We start from the raw sequence: 12,034 nt of genomic DNA, 5'->3' as shown, positions 1-12,034 counted from the left end.
TTCTTAGAAGTGAGGTTCAAATACTCAACAAACTTTTGTTTTGCACTTGTACCCTATAGCCTATTTGTCTAAGCACTGACATTGAACACTTTTGGGATTTTGACGACCAGAGTTCAAGTCCCGGGTCATCGTTTTTTTTTTTTTTTTTTTTTTTATACTTTTGGGATTTTGACGACAGGTCCCGGGTCATCGTTTTTTTTTTTTTTTTTTTTTTTTTTTTTTTTTCATACTTTCCTATCATGGTTAAAAGGCAAAAGATATTCTTTAAACTGATGGCAGTTAAGCTCCATCCACAAAAAAATTGAATCAGCCTTTTTTTAAGCCTCTTCATCAAAACCTCTCATAATGAGGGTGGGGGAACGGATTCCGACAGCTGTTTTTTTGCCGTCGGATTTTGTTCCCCCCCCCTCTCATTTTTCTTAGCAGTGAGGTTCAAATACTCAACAAACTTTTATTTTGCACTTGTACCCTATAGCTTAGTGGTCCAAGCACTGACATTTAACACTTTTGGGATTTTGACGACTAGGGTTCAAGTCCCGGGTCATCGGGTTTTATTTTATTTTTTCATACTTTTGGGATTTTGACGACTAGGGTTCAAGTCCCGGGTCATCGTTTTTTTTTTTTTTTTTTTTTTCATACTTTCCTATCATGGTTAAAAGGCAAAATATATTCTTTAAACTGATGGGAGTTAAGCTCCATCCACAAAAAAATTGAATCAGCCTTTTTTTAAGCCACTTCATCAAAACCTCTCATAATGAGGGTGGGGGAACGGATTCCGACAGCTGTTTTTTTGCCGTCAGATTCTGTCCCCCCCCCCTCTCATTTTTCTTAGCAGTGAGGTTCAAATACTCAACAAACTTTTGTTTTGCACTTGTACCCTATAGCCTAGTGGTCTTAGCACTGACATTTAACACTTTTAGGATTTTGACGACCAGAGTTCAAGTCCCGGGTCATCGTTTTTTTTATTTTTTTTCATACTTTTGGGATTTTGACGACAGGTCCCGGGTCATCGGTTTTTTTTTCTTTTTTTTTTTTTCATACTTTCCTATCGTGGTTAAAAGGCAAAATATATTCTTTAAACTGATGGCAGTTAAGCTCCATCCACAACAAAATTGAATCAGCCTTTTTTTAAGCCACTTCATCAAAACCTCTCAAAATGAGGGTGGGGGAACGGATTCCGACAGCTGTTTTTTTGCCGTCGGATTCTGTTCCCCCCCCCTCTCATTTTTCTTAGAAGTGAGGTTCAAATACTCAACAAACTTTTGTTTTGCAATTGTACCCTATAGCCTAGTGGTCTAAGCACTGACATTTAACACTTTTGGGATTTTGACGACCAGAGTTCAAGTCGGGTCATCGTTTTTTTGTTGTTTTTTGTTTTTTCATACTTTCCTATCATGGTTAAAAGGCAAAATATATTCTTTAAACTGATGGCAGTTTAAGGCGGGCATACACGGTGCGAGTTCGGACACTCAGGAGGTCGTGAGATATTGCACACATTGAGTCAGTTACTGTAAACTGATAATCGCGTCAAAGCAGCTGGTACATGGCACGACTGTCCTGCACAAATTTTATCCCGAGCCGGCGGCAATCACGTGAGCATTTGCGCTAAACACAGAGACCGGAGCTTTCAATGTTGCAGGCAATAGCTTCAGATAGAAAAATTACAGAAATGTGCGTGCAAATGATTTGTTGAAAAGCAGATAACATTACTGTAACTTAGCCATTCTGTTCAACATAAAAAACGAGAGAGAGAGAGAGAGAGAGAGAGAGAGAGTGTGTGTGTGTGTGTGTGTGTGTGTGTGTGTGTGTGTGTGTGTGTGTGTGTGTGTGTGTGTGTGTGTGTGTGTGTGTGTGTGTGTGTGTGACAGTGTATGCGCACGCTGTGTGGTTGCTGACACTACAGCCCCATCGATCTAGCCTGTGACATGGTTGTGTATGATTTGGCAATAGGGGATAGCCTATACGCTGGTGAAAATCGGGCCGACTCCCCGAATTTTTTAAACATGTTTAAAAATGATCGGGAGGTCGAGAGGTGCTCGTAACGTGCTCGGCTCGGCTCGTAATTCCTCTCACACGCTGCGAGCCTCGACCATGCGAGCATCACCGATTTCCACTCGATTTGTCCCGAGTGAAAAAATCATCTGCGAGCTCGTAAAAACAGCAAAAATCGCACCGTGTACGCCCGCCTTAAGCTCCATCCACAAAAAAAATGAATCAGCCTTTTTTTAAGCCACTTCATCAAAACCTCTCAAAATGAGGGTGGGGGAACGGATTCCGACAGCTGTTTTTTTGCCGTCGGATTCTGTTCCCCCCCTCTCATTTTTCTTAGCAGTGAGTTTCAAATACTCAACAAAATTTTGTTTTCCAGTTGTTCCCTATAGCCTAGTGGTCTAAGCACTGACATTTAACACTTTTGGGATTTTGACGACCAGAGTTCAAGTCCCGGGTCATCGTTTTTTTTTTTTTTTTTTTCATACTTTTGGGATTTTGACGACAGGTCCCGGGTCATCGTTTTTTTTTTTTTTTTTTTTTTTTTTCATACTTTCCTATCATGGTTAAAAGGCAAAATATATTCTTTAAACTGATGGCAGTTAAGCTCCATCCACAAAAAAATTGAATCAGCCTTTTTTTAAGCCACTTCCTCAAAACCTCTCAAAATGAGGGTGGGGGAACGGATTCCGACAGCTGTTTTTTTGCCGTCGGATTTTTTTTCTTAGCAGTGAGGTTCAAATACTCAACAGACTTTTGTTTTGCACTTTTATAGCCTAGTGGTCTAAGCACTGACGTTTAACACTTTTGGGATTTTGACGACCAGGGTTCAAGTCCCGGGTCATCGGGTTTTTTTTTTTTTTTTTTTCATACTTTTGGGATTTTGACGACAGGTCCCGGGTCATCGGTTTTTTTTTTTTTTTTTTTTTTTTTTCATACTTTCCTATCATGGCTAAAAGGCAAAATATATTCTTTAAACTGATGGCAGTTAAGCTCCATCAGCAAAAAAATTAAATCAGCCTTTTTTTTAAGCCACTTCATCAAAACCTCTCAAAATGAGGGTGGGGGAACGGATTCCGACAGCTGTTTTTTTGCCGTCGGATTCTGTTCCCCCCCCCCCTCTCATTTTTCTTAGCAGTGAGGTTCAAATACTCAACAAACTTTTTGCACTTTTACCCTATAGCCTAGTGGTCTAAGCACTGACATTTACCACTTTTGGGATTTTGACGACCAGAGTTCAAGTCCCGGGTCATCGTTTTTTTGTTGTTGTTTTTTCATACTTTTGGGATTTTGACGACAGGTCCCGGGTCATCGTTTTTTTTTTTTTTTTTCTTTTTTTTTTTTTTTCATACTTTCCTATCATGGTTAAAAGGCAAAATATATTCTTTAAACTGATGGCAGTTAAGCTCCATCCACAAAAAAATTGAATCAGCCTTTTTTTAAGCCACTTCATCAAAACTTCTCAAAATGAGGGTTGGGGAACGGATTCCGACAGCTGTTTTTTTGCCGTCGGATTCTGTTCCCCCCCCTCTCATTTTTCTTAGCAGTGAGGTTCAAATACTCAACAAACTTTTGTTGCTCTTGTCTCCGATAGCCTAGTGGTCTAAGCACTGACATTTAACACTTTTGGGATTTTGACGACCAGAGTTCAAGTCTCGGGTCATCGTTTTTTTTTTTTTTTTTTTTTCATACTTTCCTATCATGGTTAAAAGGCAAAAGATATTCTTTAAACTGATGGCAGTTAAGCTCCATCAACAAAAAAATTGAATCAGCCTTTTTTTAAGCCACTTCATCAAAACCTCTCAAAATGAGGGTGGGGGAACGGATTCCGACAGCTGTTTTTTTGCCGTCGGATTCTGTTCCCCCCTCTCATTTTTCTTAGAAGTGAGGTTCAAATACTCAACAAACTTTTGTTTTGCACTTGTACCCTATAGCCTAGTGGTCTAAGCACTGATATTTAACACTTTTGGGATTTTGACGACCAGACTTCAAGTCCCGGGTCATCGTTTTTTTTTTCATTTTTTTTTTTCATACTTTTGGGATTTTGACGACAGGTCCCGCCCGGGTCATCGTTTTTTTTTTTTTTTTTTTTTTTTTCTCATACTTTCCTATCATGGTTAAAAGGCAAAATATATTCTTTAAACTGATGGCAGTTAATCTCCATCCACAAAAAAATTGAATCAGCCTTTTTTTAAGCCACTTCATCAAAACCTCTCATAATGAGGGTGGGGGAACGGATTCCGACAGCTGTTTTTTTGCCGTCGGATTCTGTTCCCCCCTCTCATTTTTCTTAGAAGTGAGGTTCAAATACTCAACAAACTTTTGTTTTGCACTTGTACCCTATAGCCTAGTGGTCTAAGTCAAAGAATTTTGATGTTTGGAATGGAGGAGAAGTGTAAAAACAAAGAGGTTATGAATCTGTTAATTATGCTTGCAAAAAAGGCTATTTGGAAAAGAAGAAATACTGTTAAAATTAGAGATGTGTCGATGAATGTGTGGATGCTATATAAAAATATAGTGAAGGACTATATGTTAGTTCTCTATAACTATTGGAGAATGGAGGGAAAAGAAGAAGTGTTTTTTAAAATGTACACAACTGAAGTGGAAAATATATTTAAGAAATATAAAATGGAACTAGCCATATAAAGGGGACAGAGAATTTAGAATCTGGTTGGAGTGATCTGTAACAAATATTTCTAGGATCAAGTTGTTTGTAATGATAGTTGTCTGTATTTGTACATTTTGATCTGTATTCTTTTATAAAAATTTTAATAAAAAAAAATAAAATAAAAAAAGCACTGATATTTAACACTTTTGGGATTTTGATGACAGGTCCCGGGTCATCGTTTTTTTTTAAAAAAAATTTTTTACTTTCCTATCATGGTTAAAAGGCAAAAGATATTCTTTAAACTGATGGCAGTTAAGCTCCATCCACAAAAAAATTGAATCAGCCTTTTTTTAAGCCACTTCATCAAAACCTCTCAAAATGAGGGTGGGGGAACGGATTCCGACAGCTGTTTTTTTGCCGTCGGATTCTGTCCCCCCCCCCCCTCTCATTTTTCTTAGCAGTGAGGTTCAAATACTCAACAAACTTTTGTTTTATACTTCTACCCTATAGCCTAGTGGTCTAAGCACTGACATTTAACACTTTTGGGATTTTGACGACCAGGGTTCAAGTCCCGGGTCATCGTTTTTTTTTTTTTTTCATACTTTTGGGATTTTGACGACAGGTCCCGGGTCATCGTTTTTTTTTTTTTTTTTTTTTTTCATACTTTCCTATCATGGTTAAAAGGCAAAATATATTCTTTAAACTGATGGCAGTTAAGCTCCATCAACAAAAAAATTGAATCAGCCTTTTTTTTAAGCCACTTCATCAAAACCTCTCAAAATGAGGGTGGGGGAACGGATTCCGACAGCTGTTTTTTTGCCGTCGGATTCTGTTCCCCCCCCTCTCATTTTTCTTAGCAGTGAGGTTCAAATACTCAACAAACTTTTGTTTTGCAATTGTACCCTATAGCCTAGTGGTCTAAGCACTGACATTTAACACTTTTGGGATTTTGACGACCAGAGTTCAAGTCGGGTCATCGTTTTTTTGTTGTTTTTTGTTTTTTCATACTTTCCTATCATGGTTAAAAGGCAAAATATATTCTTTAAACTGATGGCAGTTTAAGGCGGGCATACACGGTGCGAGTTCGGACACTCAGGAGGTCGTGAGATATTGCACACATTACGAGTCAGTTACTGTAAACTGATAATCGCGTCAAAGCAGCTGGTACATGGCACGACTGTCCTGCACAAATTTTATCCCGAGCCGGCGGCAATCACGTGAGCATTTGCGCTAAACACAGAGACCGGAGCTTTCAATGTTGCAGGCAATAGCTTCAGATAGAAAAATTACAGAAATGTGCGTGCAAATGATTTGTTGAAAAGCAGATAATATTACTGTAACTTAGCCATTCTGTTCAACATAAAAAACGAGAGAGAGAGAGAGAGAGAGAGAGAGAGAGAGAGAGAGAGAGAGAGAGAGAGAGAGAGAGTGTGTGTGTGTGTGTGTGTGTGTGTGTGTGTGTGTGTGTGTGTGTGTGTGTGTGTGACAGTGTATGCGCACGCTGTGTGGTTGCTGACACTACAGCCCCATCGATCTAGCCTGTGACATGGTTGTGTATGATTTGGCAATAGGGGATAGCCTATACGCTGGTGAAAATCGGGCCGACTCCCCGAATTTTTTAAACATGTTTAAAAATGATCGGGAGGTCGAGAGGTGCTCGTAACGTGCTCGGCTCGGCTCGTAATTCCTCTCACACGCTGCGAGCCTCGACCATGCGAGCATCACCGATTTCCACTCGATTTGTCCCGAGTGAAAAAATCATCTGCGAGCTCGTAAAAACAGCAAAAATCGCACCGTGTACGCCCGCCTTAAGCTCCATCCACAAAAAAATTGAATCAGCCTTTTTTTAAGCCACTTCATCAAAACCTCTCAAAATGAGGGTGGGGGAACGGATTCCGACAGCTGTTTTTTTGCCGTCGGATTCTGTTCCCCCCCTCTCATTTTTCTTAGCAGTGAGTTTCAAATACTCAACAAAATTTTGTTTTCCAGTTGTTCCCTATAGCCTAGTGGTCTAAGCACTGACATTTAACACTTTTGGGATTTTGACGACCAGAGTTCAAGTCCCGGGTCATCGTTTTTTTTTTTTTTTTTTTCATACTTTTGGGATTTTGACGACAGGTCCCGGGTCATCGTTTTTTTTTTTTTTTTTTTTTTTTTCATACTTTCCTATCATGGTTAAAAGGCAAAATATATTCTTTAAACTGATGGCAGTTAAGCTCCATCCACAAAAAAATTGAATCAGCCTTTTTTTAAGCCACTTCATCAAAACCTCTCAAAATGAGGGTGGGGGAACGGATTCCGACAGCTATTTTTTTGCCGTCGGATTCTGTTCCCCCCCCTCTCATTTTTCTTAGAAGTGAGGTTCAAATACTCAACAAACTTTTGTTTTGCACTTGTACCCTATAGCCTAGTGGTCTAAGCACTGACATTGAACACTTTTGGGATTTTGACGACCAGAGTTCAAGTCCCGGGTCATCGTTTTTTTTTTTATTTTTTTTTTTATACTTTTGGGATTTTGACGACAGGTCCCGGGTCATCGTTTTTTTTTTTTTTTTTTTTTTTTTTTTTTTCATACTTTCCTATCATGGTTAAAAGGCAAAATATATTCTTTAAACTGATGGCAGTTAAGCTCCATCCACAAAAAAATTGAATCAGCCTTTTTTTAAGCCACTTCATCAAAACCTCTCAAAATGAGGGTGGGGGAACGGATTCCGACAGCTGTTTTTTTGCCGTCGGATTCTGTTCCCCCCCTCTCATTTTTCTTAGCAGTGAGGTTCAAATACTCAACAAACTTTTGTTTTGCACTTGTACCCTATAGCCTAGTGGTCTAAGCACTGACATTTAACACTTTTGGGATTTTGACGACCAGAGTTCAGGTCCGGGGTCATCGTTTCTTTTTTTTTTTTTTTATATATACTTTTGGGATTTTGACGACAGGTCCCGGGTCATCTTTTTTTTTTTTTTTCATACTTTCCTATCATGGTTAAAAGGCAAAATATATTCTTTAAACTGATGGCAGTTAAGCTCCATCAACAAAAAAATTGAATCAGCCTTTTTTTAAGCCACTTCATCAAAACCTCTCAAAATGAGGGTGGGGGAACGGACTCCGACAGCTGTTTTTTTGCCGTCGGAAACTGTTCCCCCCCTCTCATTTTTCTTAGAAGTGAGGTTCAAATACTCAACAAACTTTTGTTTTGCACTTGTTCGCTATAGCCTAGTGGTCAGTGCAATGACTTTTAAGAGCTGATAATTTTTAGGAGACACAAGTACAAGTCCAGGCTAAGGCTCTTTTTTTGTTTTTTGATCCCATATTTTCCTATCATAATAAGAGGCAACAACTCCAAAATATATTTCTTTGAACTGGTGCCAGGTAACTACATCCAAACACAAAATAGAATCAGCATTTTTTAAGCCACTACATCAATATCTCTCATAATGGGAGAGGGGGAACGGATTCCGACAGCTGATTTTTTGCCGACGGATTCCGTTCCCCCTGTTTTTCTCAAACAAAGAGGATCTTCTAATATCTATCTCAATGGTTTTGGTTTGTTGACCCCTATAGCCTAGTGGTCAGTGCAATGACTTTTAAGAGCTGATGATTTTTAGGAGACACAAGTTCAAGTCCCGGCTCTTGGACTTTTTTTTTATACCAGATTTTCCTAATATAAAAAAGTCAAAAACCAGGAAATCACCATACATTTAATCTCAGTTTATCAAGCCTTCATGTAGCTCAAACAGTAGAGCATTGGCACTTGCAACGCCAAGGTCAATGGTTCGATTCCCAGAGAAAGCAAGAAGGTGTATTCAAACTAATTTCAAATGCAAATGTCAGCCAAATGGTTCAATGTAATATTTCTCAAATAAAAACTATCTTCTAATATCGATCAAACTTATGCTGATTTCTTGACCCCTTATAGCCTAGTGGTCAGTGCAATGAGATTTAAGAGCTGATGATTTTTAGGAGACACAAGTTCAAGTCCCGGCTAGGGCTCTTTTTTTGTTTTTTGATCCCATATTTTCCTATCATAATAAAAGGCAACAACTGATTTTTTGCCGTCGGATTCCGTTCCCCCTGTTTTTTCTCAAACAAAGAGGATCTTCTAATATCTATCTCAATGGGTTTGGTTTGTTGACCCCTATAGCCTAGTGGTCAGTGCAATGACTTTTAAGAGCTGATGATTTTTAGGAGACACAAGTTCAAGTCCCGGCTAGGGCTCTTTTTTTGTTTTTTGATCCCATATTTTCCTATCATAATAAAAGGCAACAACTCCAAAATATAAAATCTTTGAACTGGTGCCAGGTAACTACATCCAAACACAAAATAGAATCAGCATTTTTTTAAGCCACCACATCAATATCTCTCATAATGGGAGAGGGGGAACGGATTCCGACAGCTGATTTTTTGCCGTCGGATTCCGTTCCCCCTGTTTTTCTCAAACAAAGAGGATCAAAGAGGATCTTCTAATATCTATCTCAATGGGTTTGGTTTGTTGACCCCTATAGCCTAGTGGTCAGTGCAATGACTTTTAAGAGCTGATGATTTTTAGGAGAAACAAGTTCAAGTCCCGGATAGGGCTCTTTTTTTGTTTTTTGATCCCATATTTTCCTATCATAATAAAAGGCAACAACTCCAAAATATATTTCTTTTAACTGGTGCCAGGTAACTACATCCAAACACAAAATAGAATCAGCATTTGTTAAGCCACTACATCAATATCTCTCATAATGGGAGAGGGGGAACGGATTCCGACAGCTGATTTTTTGCCGTCGGATTCCGTTCCCCCTGTTTTTCTCAAACAAAGAGGATCTTCTAATATCTATCTCAATGGCTTTGGTTTGTTGACCCCTATAGCCTAGTGGTCAGTGCAATGACTTTTAAGAGCTGATGATTTTTAGGAGAAACAAGTTCAAGTCCCGGATAGGGCTCTTTTTTTGTTTTTTGATCCCATATTTTCCTATCATAATAAAAGGCAACAACTCCAAAATATATTTCTTTGAACTGGTGCCAGGTACTACATCCAAACACAAAATAGAATCAGCATTTTTTAAGCCACTACATCAATATCTCTCATAATGGGAGAGGGGGAACGGATTCCGACAGCTGATTTTTTGCCGTGGGATTCCGTTCCCCCTGTTTTTCTCAAACAAAGAGGATCTTCTAATATCTATCTCAATGGTTTTGGTTTGTTGACCCCTATAGCCTAGTGGTCAGTGCAATGACTTTTAAGAGCTGATGATTTTTAGGAGACACAAGTTCAAGTCCCGGCTAGGGCTCTTTTTTTGTTTTTTGATCCCATATTTTCCTATCATAATAAAAGGCAACAACTCCAAAATATATTTCTTTGAACTGGTGCCAGGTAACTACATCCAAACACAAAATAGAATCAGCATTTTTTAAGCCACTACATCAATATCTCTCGTAATGGGAGAGGGGGAACGGATTCCGACAGCTGATTTTTTTGCCGTCGGATTCCGTTCCCCCTGTTTTTCTCAAACAAAGAGGATCTTCTAATATCTATCTCAATAGTTTTGGTTTGTTGACCCCTATAGCCTAGTGGTCAGTGCAATGACTTTTAAGAGCTGATGATTTTTAGGAGACACAAGTTCAAGTCCCGGCTCTTGGACTTTTTTTTATACCAGATTTTCCTAATATAAAAAAGTAAAAAACCAGGAAATCACCATACATTTAATCTCACTTTATCAAGCTTTCATGTAGCTCAAACAGTAGAGCATTGGCACTTGCAACGCCAAGGTCAATGGTTCGATTCCCAGAGAAAGCAAGAAGGTGTATTCAAACTAATTTCAAATGCAAACGTCAGCCAAATGGTTCAATGTAATATTTCTCAAATAAAAACTATCTTCTAATATCTATCAAACTTATGCCGATTTCTTGACCCCTTATAGCCTAGTGGTCAGTGCAATGAGATTTAAGAGCTGATGATTTTTTAGGAGAAACAAGTTCAAGTCCCGGCTAGGGCTCTTTTTTTGTTTTTTGATCCCATATTTTCCTATCATAATAAAAGGCAACAACTCCAAAATATATTTCTTTGAACTGGTGCCAGGTAACTACATCCAAACACAAAATAGAATCAGCATTTTTTAAGCCACTACATCAATATCTCCCATAATGGGAGAGGGGGAACGGATTCCGACAGATGATTTTTTGCCGTCGGATTCCGTTCCCCCTGTTTTTCTCAAACAAAGAGGATCTTCTAATATCTATCTCAATGGCTTTGGTTTGTTGACCCCTATAGCCTAGTGGTCAGTGCAATGACTTTTAAGAGCTGATGATTTTTAGGAGAAACAAGTTCAAGTCCCGGATAGGGCTCTTTTTTTGTTTTTTGATCCCATATTTTCCTATCATAATAAAAGGCAACAACTCCAAAATATATTTCTTTGAACTGGTGCCAGGTAACTACATCCAAACACAAAATAGAATCAGCATTTTTTTAAGCCACTACATCAATATCTCTCGTAATGGGAGAGGGGGAACAGATTCCGACAGCTGATTTTTTTGCCGTCGGATTCCGTTCCCACTGTTTTTCTCAAACAAAGAGGATCTTCTAATATCTATCTCAATGGTTTTAGTTTGTTGACCCCTATAGCCTAGTGGTCAGTGCAATGACTTTTAAGAGCTGATGATTTTTAGGAGACACAAGTTCAAGTCCCGGCTATGGCTCTTTTTTTGTTTTTTGATCCCATATTTTCCTATCATAATAAAAGGCAACAACTCCAAAATATATTTCTTTGAACTGGTGCCAGGTAACTACATCCAAACACAAAATAGAATCAGCATTTTTTAAGCCACTATATCAATATCTCTCATAATGGGAGAGGGGGAACGGATTCCGACAGCTGATTTTTTGCCGACGGATTCCGTTCCCCCTGTTTTTCTCAAACAAAGAGGATCTTCTAATATCTATCTCAATGGCTTTGGTTTGTTGACCCCTATAGCCTAGTGGTCAGTGCAATGACTTTTAAGAGCTGATGATTTTTAGGAGACACAAGTTCAAGTCCCGGCTAGGGCTCTTTTTTTGTTTTTTGATCCCATATTTTCCTATCATAATAAAAGGCAACAACTCCAAAATATATTTCTTTGAACTGGTGCCAGGTAACTACATCCAAACACAAAATAGAATCAGCATTTTTTTAAGCCACTACATCAATATCTCTCATAATCCGAGAGGGGGAACGGATTCCGACAGCTGATTTTTTGCCGTCGGATTCCGTTCCCCCTGTTTTTCTCAAACAAAGAGGATCTTCTAATATCTATCTCAATGGCTTTGGTTTGTTGACCCCTATAGCCTAGTGGTCAGTGCAATGACTTTTAAGAGCTGATGATTTTTAGGAGAAACAAGTTCAAGTCCCGGATAGGGCTCTTTTTTTGTTTTTTGATCCCATATTTTCCTATCATAATAAAAGGCAACAACTCCAAAA

The sequence above is a fragment of the Phoxinus phoxinus genome (genome assembly GCF_949152265.1).
Source record: "Phoxinus phoxinus genome assembly, chromosome: 7".
In the NCBI taxonomy this organism is placed as follows: domain Eukaryota; kingdom Metazoa; phylum Chordata; class Actinopteri; order Cypriniformes; family Leuciscidae; genus Phoxinus; species Phoxinus phoxinus.
Note: the sequence above shows the minus strand (reverse complement) of the source record.